This window comes from Pseudorca crassidens, chromosome 8, assembly GCF_039906515.1.
Source record: "Pseudorca crassidens isolate mPseCra1 chromosome 8, mPseCra1.hap1, whole genome shotgun sequence".
Lineage (NCBI taxonomy): Eukaryota > Metazoa > Chordata > Mammalia > Artiodactyla > Delphinidae > Pseudorca > Pseudorca crassidens.
The window spans coordinates 102,770,943-102,783,939 of NC_090303.1; the positions used below are offsets into that span (position 1 = coordinate 102,770,943).

The 12,997-nt window shown below is 43.1% G+C and overlaps 1 protein-coding gene across 5 annotated transcripts in view; it reads left to right on the top strand.

The window, feature by feature from the left end:
• Positions 1-12,997, top strand: part of LOC137229496 (actin-related protein 3B) — a 344,507-nt gene that overhangs the window by 302,616 nt on the left and 28,894 nt on the right. For 4 of the 5 annotated variants that reach the window (XR_010945705.1, XR_010945703.1, XR_010945707.1 and 1 more), the window contains 4 exons: positions 1,290-1,492; positions 2,547-2,885; positions 10,499-10,591; positions 12,397-12,577. The gene's annotated coding sequence lies outside the window, so the exon portion shown is untranslated. The remainder of the gene's footprint in view (positions 1-1,289; positions 1,493-2,546; positions 2,886-10,498; positions 10,592-12,396; positions 12,578-12,997) is intronic. The other variant, XR_010945706.1, reaches the window with a different exon arrangement.

Below are 12,997 nucleotides of genomic sequence, written 5' to 3' on the forward strand. Positions count from 1 at the left end.
AGGGGACTTAGTTTGTTTATTTTTTATTCAAGTATAGTTGATTTACAATATCGTGTTAGTTTCAGTTATTCATACGTACATATATATGTGTGTATATATATAAGTATATATATCCTTTTTCAGATTCTTTTCCCTTATAGTACAGAATACTGAGTATAGTTCCCTGCACTATACAGTAGTCCTTGTTGGTCGTCTGCTTCGTGTACAGTATGTGTACATGTCAATCAGGGGATTTATTGAAGAGCAGAATGGACAGAATGGAAATCCAAATGTCCTCAGACCATGTTCTCTCTACAGCCTATGTGGAGATATCCTAGGTACTTACTTCAGTTATTTGCCTCTAAATATTTTGTTTGTGGAGCAACGAGACAGAATTGGGTGAGAGAACCACTGCGCTCTACACGAGGAGGCCTGAGCTCTGATCGCCATCACATTGCCAACTTGGGGAGCCTTTGGGGAGGCCACTTGAATTGAACGGCAGGACAAACTGGTTAGGATCCCACGAGAACGCCTCGTGTAAGCCTCGCCTCCGCTGCGCCTGGCGTAACCTCCATCGCATTGCTTAATCAATCCAGGCCTCGGTTTCCTCATCTCTACAATGGGGGCACCGTCAGAGCCCAGCTCACAGGTGATGGTGAGGCTCAAAGAAGCTGAAAATCAAAAACAGGGAGGGCTTCCCTGGTGGCGCAGTGGTTGAGAGTCCGCCTGCCGATGCAGGGGACACGGGTTCGAGCCCTGGTCTGGGAGGATCCCACATGCCGCGGAGCGGCTGGGCCCGTGAGCCACGACTACTGAGCCTGCGCGTCTGGAGCCTGTGCTCCGCAACGAGAGAGGCCGTGATAGTGAGAGGCCCGCGCACCGCGATGAAGAGTGGGCCCCGCTCGCCACAACTAGAGAAAGCCCTCGCACAGAAAGGAAGACCCAATGCAGCAAAAATAAATTAATTAAGTAATAAACTCCTACCCCCAACATCTTAAAAAAAAAAAAAAAAGCTGAATAAAAAGAATAGAATAAACAGGGAGCCCTGTACGTAGCACTGGGGGTGCCCGGCACTGTCCCACCACTTTCTGTAATGTTGTTCGTCACTTCTCAGAGCTCCACCTTCCTTATCTCTACGGTGTACAGATAATAGCTGCCTTACTTCCTCTTATAAGATTCTGCTGAGGGCCAAGAAAAAACCCTCCGATAATTGTGATTTCAAGAAGAATATTCTTTTAAAATGACAAAGATATACTTGTGGTGATAATTATTATCAGCATCACTAGCCTCGGAATTCCCCTGCTTTACAGAATCCTTGAGGAGGAGTGCAGGAACCGCAGTGGGCAGAAGGATCGCATTTCACGGAAATACTTGTCCAGCAACGCGTCACCCCTCCCGGCCACCTGCTGCCCGTGGAGCCGTGCTGAGCCGTGACCGTGGAACACGGGCAGCCCAATGCTGAGGACCACCAGTGATGTGGAAAAGTGGGGATGAGCTAATGAAAATGGAAGAGGTCCTATTTTTAAAAAATTTTTTATTGGAGTAGAGTTGATTTACGATGTCGTGTTAGTTTCAGGTGTACAGCAAAGTGAGTCAGTTATACATATACATAGATCCACTCTGTTTTAGATTCTTCTCCCATATAGGTCATTACAGAGCATTGAATAGAGCTCCCTGTGCTGTAAAGTAGGTCCTTATTAGTTATCTACGGAAGACGCCCAATTTAAGCCTCGTTCACGTATTGGAAGTCTGTGCTGCAGTCTATCCTCCAGTCATACACCACGCTCAGCATCGTCTGCCCACGAGAACTTTGGGAGCGTATTGACTCAATTGCCCCCACGAGGGGTGAGCTCCCTGTCTTTGCCCGACGGCTCCCTGTCAGCAGGGGCTGCCTGTTGCCCCCTGGCAGACACGATGGGGAGGCTCAAATAAGCCTATTAATATTCAGTCAAATGCCAATAAAGTCCTTGTCCAATGCGATTCATTCACCATATTGATCTACCCTTTTCAAGCCGAGAGCAAATTAAGTGAGCATTGGCTTGTGTTACCTTGAAAACGCAGTACAGGTAAAAATCAAACTGTGATCTTCTGTGTACTTGGAAGATAAATTGGAAAGGCTATTCTTTTGGCGCTCAATTTAGTGTGCCCAACCACTGTCTGGGGGAAATCAGGGCCTCTGGCGGCATGGCAGGGTTTATCAGAAGGTGTCTCTGGATTCGAAAATGATCTGATGAACAATTCTGCTTGTGTTCTGCATCTTCTAAAAATAGTGTCAACAAGTTGGCACCATCTCCTAAATATCTGCTTACATCCTATTTTAGCAGCCAACTCATGGGTTGCCAGGAGTTTATGATATACCCATCTCAAAATAAAAATGCCTCTCCCGCAAATTGTAAGAGAGATCAACAGATTGGTAGCAGGACAAGGGTTCTCATGGTGCCCAGTGGGGTGAAAGTCTCTCGGAAACTTGCAAACCCCTATTTATGGGCTGAAAAGCTTATAGAGTTTCTTTTTAAGGATGTTTTCTTTTAAGGATGTCTTTAAGGATGTTGATATTTTCTTTTAAGGATGTTGAAACATTGCTGTCTTCATGTTCAACTCTGGGGTCATTGGAGACTTTGGCCTCAGAGAAGTGGGAGAAGGAGGCGCCTTCAGGATTCACGTCCACCATCATCTCCTGAAGATGACGAGGGGATGAGGAGTGAAGGGCCTGCTTTCACATCCAGCTGGGATGTGACCGGCTTCAAGCCTGGAGCTCTGAGCATCCCTCAGGCTCTCAAGGCATCGCAACAGATGTGCAGGGAACACAGCGGGTACCAAGCCCACAGGCCTGCCCCTTCCCAAACTCCTGCCTCACGGAGCTTTGTAAAGGAGATCATCACCACGGAATTGAAGATACAGTCAGGGTAAGCTCTATTCTGTTCATCTCTCTGTTACTGAGGAAGGTTGTGAAGCAACGGAAGTCCAGGGCCCTGCTCTTTCCATTTTTGTGTTTCTCTCACACCTGCCGGAAAACCATTTTCCCAGTCCTGATACGCACAGCCCCAGGCTGCACCCTCGCGCGCACGCACACACTCTCTCACACACACTCACACACACCCCTCAGCTCTCTCTTGCTAATTACTTCTCTCTAAAAACGACAACTCAGGATGGAGAACAAAACAATCAAACATCTTCACTTAAGGTTATTCTCGTATTTTAGAGGATACTTATTAGCTTGAGTGATGGATAAGTCCAAATGTGCGAGGCATCAGGGGGTACCCCAGTGGTCTGAGAAGTCGCAGGGCACGTGAGGGGTGGGCATGGTGCTGTGGTCTTCAAGGATTTTGACTGATTTGGGATAACAAGTCGTGGACTTCACTGCAAAGCACAGGACGACAGAAAGATTTGAGGGCTGTTTAGAGACCTGGGCTTTTTCTACCACCGAGACAGGGCAAGTTATTTTAGAGGATGCAAGGCAGATACTTTGATGTGATTGACTTAGCATCAGAAAGGTTCATCTCACTGAATTTTTTTTTTTTTTTTTTTGCGGTATGCGGGCCTCTCACTGCTGTGGCCTCTCCCGTTGCGGAGCACAGGCTCTGGACGTGCAGGCTCAGCGGCCATGGCTCATGGGCCCAGCCACTCCGCGGCATGTGAGATCTTCCCAGACCGGGGCACAAACCCGTGTCCCCTGCATCGGCAGGCAGACTCTCAACCACTGTGCCACCAGGGAAGCCCCATCTCACTGAATGTTAAGGCTCCTACTCTGCCTGCTCTTAGCCCTGGATTGGAGGGAAGGGCAATATATCACTGGATTCAAAATTCATGGTTCTGTATAATATTTATTATTTGGTGTTTACTAAGATCTGCTTTTTAAAAAAAATTTTTAACATCTTTACTGGAGTGTAATTGTTTTACAGTGTTGTGTTAGTTTCTGCTTTATAACAAAGTGAATCAACTATACATATACATATATCCCCATATCCCCTCCCTCTTGAGCCTCCCTCCCACCCTCCCTATCTCACCCCTCTAGGTCATTGCAAAGCACCGAGCTGATCTCCCTGTGCTATGCGGCTGCTTCCTACTAGCTAACTATTTTACATTCAGTAGTGCATATATGTCACTACTCTAACTTCCTCATTCTCTATGTCTATGTCTTTATTCCTGCCTTGCCACTAGGTTCATCAGTACCATTTTTTTTTTTTAAGGTTCCAGATATATGTCTTAGCATTCGGTATTTGATTTTCTCTTTCTGACTTACTTCACTCTGTATGACAGACTCTGTGTCCATCCACCTCACTACAACTAACTCAGTTTCGTTTATTTTTATGGCTGAGTAATATTCCATTGTATATATGTGCCACATCTTCTTTATCCATTCATCTTTGATGGACACTTAGGTTGCTTCCATGACTTGGCTATTGTAAATAGTGCTGTAATGAACATTGTGGTACATGTCTCTTTTTGAATTATGGTTTTCTCAGGGTATATGCCCAGTAGTGGGATGCTGGGACATATGGTAGTTCTACTTTTAGTGTTTTAAGGAACCTCCATACTATTCTCCATAGTGGTTGTATCAATTTGCATTCCCACCAACAGTGCAGGAGGGTTCCTTTTTCACCACACCCTTTCCAGCATTTATTGTTTCTAGATTTTTTGATAATGGCCATTCTGACCAGTGTGAGGTGATACCTCATTGTAGTTTTGATTTGCATTTCCCTAATAATTAGTGATGTTGAGCAGCTTTTCATGTGCCTCTTGGCCATCTGTATGTCTTCTTTGGTGAAATGTCTATTTAGGTCTTCCACCCATTTTTTTCATTGAATTGTTTATCTTTTTGATATTGAGCTCCATGAGCTGTTTGTATATTTTGGAGATTAATCCTTTGTCTGTTGTTTCATTTGCAAATATTTTCTCCCATTCTGAGGGTTGTCTTTTCATCTTGTTTATGGCCTCCTTTGTTATGCAAAAGCTTTGAAGTTTAATTAGGTCCCATTTGTTTATTTTTGTTTTTATTTCCATTACTCTAGGCAGTGGGTCAAAAAAAGATCTTGCTGTGGTTTGTGTCAAAGAGTGTTTTCCTCTAAGAGTTTTATACTGTGTGGTCTTACATTTAGGTCTTTAATCCATTTGGAGTTTATTTTTGTATATAGTGTTAAGTAGTGTTCTAATTTCATTCTTTTACATGTAGCTGTCCAGTTTTCCCAGCACCACTTATTGAAGAGACTGTCTTTTTTCCATTGTATGTTCTGGTATCCTTTGTCATAAATTAGGTGACCATATGTGCATGGGTTTATCTTTGAGCTTTCTATCCTGTACAATTGAACTATATTTCTATTTTTGTGCCAGTACCATACTGTCTTGATTACTGTAGCTTTGTAGTATAGTTTGAAGTCAGGAAGCCTGATTCCTCCAGCTCCATTTTTCTTTCTCAAGATTGCTTTGGCTATTCGGGGTCTTTTGTGTTTCCATACGAATTGTAAAATTTTTTGCTCTAATTCTGTGAAGGATGACATTGGTAGTTTGATAGGGATGGCATTGAATCTGTAGATTGCTTTGGGTAGTATTGTCATTTTCACAATATTAATTCTTCCAATCCAAGAACATGGTGTATTTCTCCATCTGTTTATGTCATCTTTGATTTCTTTCATCAGTGTTTTTATAGTTTTCTGAGTACGGGTCTTTCACCTCCTTAGGTAGGTTTATTCCTAGGTATTTTTATTCTTTTTGTTGCAATGGTAAATGGGATTGTTTCCTTAATTTCTCTTTCTGAGTTTTCATTGTTAGTGTATAGGAATACCAGATATTTCTGTGCATTAATTTTATATCCTGCAACCTTACCAAATTCATTGATTAGTTCTAGTAGTTTTCTGGTGGCACCTTTAGGATTTTCTGGTGGTATCATGTCATCTGCAAACAGTGACAGTTTTACTTCTTCTTTTCTGATTTGGATTCCTTTTATTTCTTTTTCTTCTCTGATTGCTGTGGCTAAAACTTCCAAAACTATGTTGAATAGTAGTGGTGAGGGTGGACAACCTTGTCTTGTTCCTGATCTTAGTGGAAATGTTTTCAGTTTTTCACCATTGAGTATGATGTTTGCTGTGGGTTTGTCATATATGCCCTTTATTATGTTGAGGTAGGTTCTCAGTAGGCCCATTTTCTAGAGAGTTTTTATCATAAATGGGTGTTGAATTTTGTCAAAAGCTTTTTCTGCATCTACTGGGATGATCATATGGTTTTTATTTCTTAATTTGTTAATGTGGTGTATCATATTGATTGATTTGCATATATTGATGACCTTTGCATCCCTGGGATAAATCCCACTTGATCATGGTGTATGATCCTTTTAATATATTGTTGGATTCTGTTTGCTAGTATTTTGTTCAGGATTTTTGCATCCATGTTCATCAGTGATATTGGTCTGTAATTTTCTTTTTGTGTGATATCTTTCTCTGGTTTTGGTATTAGGGTGATGGTGGCTTCACAGAATGAATTTGGGAGTGTTCCTCTCTCTGAAATTTTTTGGAAGAGTTTGAGAAGGATCGGTGTTAGCTCTTTTCTAAATATTTTATAGAATTTGCCTGTGAAGCCATCTGGTCCTGTATCCTTAATACTTTAAATTTCTTGGTTGATTAGTCATTGAAAGAGGTATAAACATCACTATTATTTTAGATTTATCACATTTCCATGTTATTCTCTCAATTCTGAATTTATTCTGTTTGTAGCTATATGGGGTTCATACCTGTTCCAAATTGTTATAGTTTCCTGGTGATTTGTCTCTTTTATAATTCATTAGTTATATGCACTGCATCAAGTAAACTTTGCCTGATACTAATGATGAAACATCAACTTTCCTTTGGTTGGTATTTGTCCCGTTTTCTTCTCTTACATTATTTTCAGCACTTGTTTCAGACCAAATGAAAATGTATCTTTTATCTGGGAGGTTTTATCCAATTACATTTCCTGTGTATGTTCGTTCAAATAGGCCTGAATCTACACCCTTACTTTGTGCCTTATGTTTGCTGGACTTTTGCTTGTTTTCCTACCCTCATCCCTAAACTATCTTCTTGAAAACAAATCAAGCTGTTTTATAGTTTCTATTTTTTCTCTACTGGTTGGGAAGTTATACATCTTATACCTATTCTTTGTGGTGGTTAAGCTTTATTTATTTATTTATTTTGCGGTACGTGGGCCTCTCACTGTTGTGGCCTCTCCCATTGCGGAGCACAGGCTCCGGACGCGCAGGCTCAGTGGCTATGGCTCATGGGCCCAGCCGCTCCGTGGCATGTGGGATCCTCCCGGACCGGGGCACGAACCCGCGTCCCCTGCATCGGCAGGCGGACTCTCAACCACTGCGCCACCAGGGAAGCCCAAGCTTAATTTTTAATTAAAAAACAGTTTGAAAAAAATCTCAAACTTACAGAAAAGTTGCAATTACAGCACAAAGAATACTGATGCAACAACTTTATGTAATACTTAATGTGTATTTCCTACAAACAAGGGCATTCTCCTGTATAACTGCAATACAACCATGAACATTTTGGAAGTAGTATACCTGCATTCTTACCAGTTGATGCAAAGACTTCATTCTCATTTTCCTTAGTGTTCCAATAATTTCCTTTAGAGTTAAAGGATCCGATTCAGAATCACAAATAACTTAAATTGTCACCTTTCCTTAATCTGAAAAGGTTCTTCGTTTTTTCCTTGATTTTACGTCCTTGGCTCTTTCGAAGATTTTAGACCAGTTATTCTGTAGAATGCCCCTCAATTCGGCTTCATCCAGTGTTTCCTAATTCCTGTTAAAGATGCACACCCTGAATCTAATCATACCACAGAAATGCCATGTGTTTCGTTCTTGGTATCCTACCAGGTGCTGTGTAATTCCAATTAGTCCTTTTGTGAATTATGGTCACTTTAAGCACTTGATGAAGGTGGTATTTCTCCATGTATATTTGCTCTTTTTCCCTTTATAATTAATAAGTTCTTTGTGGTGAGAGACTTTGAAACTATGAAAATATCTAATTTCCCATCAGATTTTCAATTTATTAACTGTATCAGTATACACTCATGGCTTCCTTTTTCACTCAAGGTGTTACAATCTCTTATTAATGATATTTATTTTCATGTTCAAATTGTTCCAAATTTGGTCAATGGGAGCCTCTTTAACCTGACTGTTATCTTTTGATGTGTTCTGTCGTTTTTGCGTATTTCCTATCCCTTACTTCCTATTTCTGTTACAATGATTCTGCCCCAAACCTGAAATCCGCCATATCTCCAAGCATCACTGACTTCTTACAGTGGAGGATGATACTGAGACACGAAGATCTGGGCACTAGGTGTGCTCATCTGTAATGGGAGGTCACAGCTCCCACCACCCAGGTGACACAGTGAGAAGTTAAATGTCTGTTAATTTTTCTCTTTGGAGTTTAATTTGAGATGAGCCACATCCACAGGGTGTTTACACCTGGTGACAGCCAGCACTCCTCAGTTGACTATGGGGAGTCTCAAATGGCAGGCTCACAGGGAAGGCAGAGGCTTGTCTACCTGAATACTCTTCATGGGCCCCATACAGTCAATCAATTTTCCTACCACCACACTGAGCCCAGGCTTAGCTGGAATGGGTGTGGGGGGAGTCTCTTGGGGTCTATGTAGGTGCTTAGTAAGACCTGAGGGTAACTTTTGGAACAGTAAGTGGAAAGCTTTCCTTATATGGGGACTGTTTCTAATGAAATCTTCCTTAGCGTGTCAGGAAGTGGAACACATCGCTAGGGACCTTGGCAGTGGTGGGGGGGCATCATGGACATCTGAACATTTAACAGTGGGAGATGTGATTGTTCTGGAAGATGCCTGGGTGCAGCTGTTAGTGACCCAGGATCATTCAACATTTGGAGACAGGAAAAGAGCTGGTATCAGGTCCAGTGGGGCCGAGATGGCTGGGATAAACTAAAGACAGAGACTTCTTCCCCAGGAGGGAAACAATGGGAGGAGTAGACCTCAGAGAGACAAGAGGTCTTGGGATTGTTAAGAAAAGAATGTCCATCGACAGATGAATGGATAAAGAAGGTGTGGTATTGATATATATATACACAATGGAATACTACTCAGCCATAAAAAAGAATGAAATAATGCCATTTGCAGCAACTTGGATGGACCTAGAGATTACCATACTAAGTGAAGTAAACCAGAGAAAGACAAATATCCTATATCACTTGTATGTGGAATCTAAAAAAAAAAATACAAACGAACTTATATACAAAATAGAATTGACTCACAGACACAGAAAACAAAATTATGTTTACCAAAGGGGAAAGGGGGGATAAATTAGGAGTTTGGGATTAATATATACACACTACTATATATAAAATAGATAACCAACAAGAACATACTATGTAGCACAGGGAACTGTATTCAATATCTTGTAATAATCTGTAAGGGAAAAGAATTCATATATATATATATCTATATCTATATATATATATATATATGAATCACTTTGCTGTACACCTGAAACTAACACAACACTGTAAATCAACTACACTTCAATTAAAAAAAAAAGGAACTCAGATTAGGAGATGGGAATGTAACAAGACCCGGTTACCGGAAGTGGGACCCGGGTAAGCTGGTAAGATGGCGCAGTGGTTAAGCCCGGGGCTGACTTCCTGCCCTTGAGTTTGGGCTCCACCTCTGTCGACGGCTGTGATCTAGGGCACAGGGTGTAACCTCTCTGTGCCTCCATGACCTCTTCTGCAAACTGGGATCGTGAACCAGCCACACCACAGGGTCGTTGGGAGGGTGACATAACACAAGTTAAGGTTTAACCAGTGACAGACACAGATGTTAGCTGCTATTTTCACTTAAGGACAAAGCAGAAGGCCAGTCGTTGGAACCAAGGCCCGAGGTCAGGCCAAGTTTTCAGCCAGTTGGACTCGTTCTCTCTGCTTGGACGTTGAACTTGATCCAAGACTTTGAGGAGAGGCAGGTGGGCAGGGGGCGTGGTGGTGGCGGGGGAAGAAAACTCCCAACTTGGCAGCTGGAACGTGGAGTGTGTCTCAGACTATCGCTTCTCCCGGGGGCAACGATGCTCCCTTGCTGGGAGCCACTCGGTGCAAGTCCGCCAGGCACGTGTCAGTTCCTCCATCATCTCGGGTTGGACTTAGGGAGTCACGATGTTTTCTATTTCTTTGGATACAAGGGAAAGCCACGCAAACATGGCAAACAACGGCCAGTTCTGCAAGCATCTTTCCTCCCCTCCCCACCTCCCTTCCCCGAAAGCACTGGAGCAAAGGGAATGAGAGTAAATTGAAAAGCAAACTCACCTTACAAGCACATAAAAAAGATCAAATGCAAGGGTGGGGGAGGAGAGGAGGTTGCGGACCAAACAGCCGGGCCTTAGGGAGACTTAAGAGGAATCCCAGGATTGAGCCATAAAAATTTATGGCATCCTAGGAATAGCTGAACGTTTCCTCGTTTGTGGTGCTGAGATTTTATGAGCCAAACAGGCGATCTTTAAAGCTTGTTTTCCTTTGCTCTTCAATAGGTTAATTAAGCTTGGACTTGAGGCTTCAGGTTGTTTGAAAACTTGAGATTTACAACAAAACGACCCAAGTAACCTATATAACCAGTGAAACAGGTAAGGACTGGATTGGTTACGTGCGCGTCCCCAATGGGCTAATAATTTGACACCCTTTCAAAGCAAAAATTTTAATGTTTTTCCTTAGCCATCACGCAGAGCATGCTGAAACAAAAATCTTTAAGCTGTGTTTGGGATTCCCCTGGTGGTGCAGTGGTTAAGAATCCGCCTGCCAATGCAGGGGAGATGGGTTTGAGCCCTGGTCCAGGAAGATCCCACATGCCGCAGAGCAACTAAGCCCATGCGCCACAACTACTGAGCCTGCGCTCCAGAGCCCTCGAGCCACAACAACTGAAGCCCTCGCACCTAGAGCCCGTGCTCCACAACAAGAGAAGCCCCGCTTGCCGCAACTAGAGAAAGCCCATGCACAGCAACGAAGACCCAACGCAGCCAAAAATAAATTAAAAAAAAAAATCTTTAAGTTGTGTTCACACATCTTCTGTTGGACAGTGGTTACCACGGAACATTGGATGGTAACTCATCGTTCTGAGGGTCAAGCCTAGTGAGCTCCCTGACTCGTGGTGCTGAGGGAAACCGCCCCCACCCCTCTGTTTCCTCTGAATGACGTGATGGGTCCCCTGCCCACTAGAAGCTTCTGGTATGTTTAAATGAGCTACGGGCTTAGACTTGAACACTTGGGGTGAAGGCAGGCACAGAACACTCTCATTCTCCCCGAAGCAGAAGTTACTACCAGACAGCCAATCCCTCCAGCTCCACAGAGGCCTGCCCTTGACTCACGGCAGACACTCTGTATCAATATGGCAACCGAAGCTGCCTCTGTCCCAGCGACTTCTTTATGTGTGGAATTTCTCCAAGAGGCATGAAAAATAAGTAACTACATCACAACTTAGTGTCTTTTCTTCTCTGTGTCCACTGTGTTTGATTAGTCTTCAGCTCCGGGTCCAAATTTTACTAGGTTACAACGTCTGTGGGCTGTTCAGCTTCCAGCAACCTTTTAGACAGGCCATTTAAAGATTCGTGGGACACCATCCATAAAAGTCATTGGTGTTGCCTCTTTGGATGAGGAACAAGAAATAGTCAAGATTTTCCAGTTCAAGTTCTTCATTTTACGCATGGGAAAAGCGAGGCCCCCAAGGATACAGTGACTGGTGCAAAGCTACTCCATTTCCTGCAGAAGACCTGGGTCTGGAAGCTGGCTCTCCTGAATCTCACTTCTGCTTTCGTCCCACACGTGGCAGGGATGCACATTCTTAATTATTCTATTAAGCAGATACAGTCAGCACTAAAATTTGCACCAGGTCCAATGTTAGCAAGTATTAGCACTAGTCAATCAGTGCTATTATCATCCCCATGCCACCGAGGAGGAGCCCTAGAAAGGCTACTGACTTGCAAGGTCAGAGTTTGTAAAAGGCTGTGTGCCCTGAGAGCACAGCAGATCTACCCCAGAGTCCGTGCTCCAACTGCCCCCATGCTCTATCATCTCCACCGTTCCACGCTACAAGCAGGTATATAGGTGTCGGCCCTTGTCACAAATTCCAAATGAGATATAATATCTCCATCTGGAAAGACAGACCTTAGCTCAACAGGCAACATTAAATCAAGGTTTGACTACGTATCAGCTTGAAAGTTACTTTTCAGGAATGGTTTTCTTTCCAATGTTAAGATTCTTTGAGAATCTCAAAAAAAATCATTTCTTTCTCCTCATTGTTGCCTTGTGGGCCGAAGAAATGTTAATATGTTTATCTTCGGTGTCCTAATTATTCAAAGGGTTATGGGAAGAGAGAGCTAGGCTGTTTTCCCATGCAAGTCTCAGCCAGGAGAGTTCTTTTTTCCCCTTGATATAGAAAGCAAAGCAAGAAACATAATAATTCTCAAAGATGACTCACACCTGCTAAGATTCCTGTGTTATGGGCAAATATCAAAGCCACCAGATACTTCGGCTGTTTTTGGCTTCCTCAGCTATTTTGTGATAGAATGGAGGGGAATGATGTGAAGAGAGTCATCTGATTTGAGGTTGGAGTGAAGGTAAGTGTTTATCTTAAATCAGTATGAAAAATCCTATAGTTCTTTAGGGGTCAATCAGCACTATTAATGAAAAGGCGAGGTGAATACACAATGAGAGCTAATGGGTCTTTTTAAGACGTTTCACCTGGGATTTAACCCACAGTCTGCCACTCTTGGGCTATGTGAACGTGGGCAAAGTCATAGCATTTTTTTGGCCTAGACTCTAGAAAATGGACTTATTCTGAATGAACATGACTATGTTTTTGGGTTGACGTTGGGACACGTGCATGGGAGCTGTGTGAGAGAGAGATGAATGTTGGGGGGAAGGTAGCATGGCCCTTCTTGCCGGGGAGAGGAGGCTCCGATGGGGAATTCACGTGGCAGCTCAGGGGGTGGACAGGTGGTGGACCACCTTAGCCTGGCGAGGAAAGGGCTGTCATT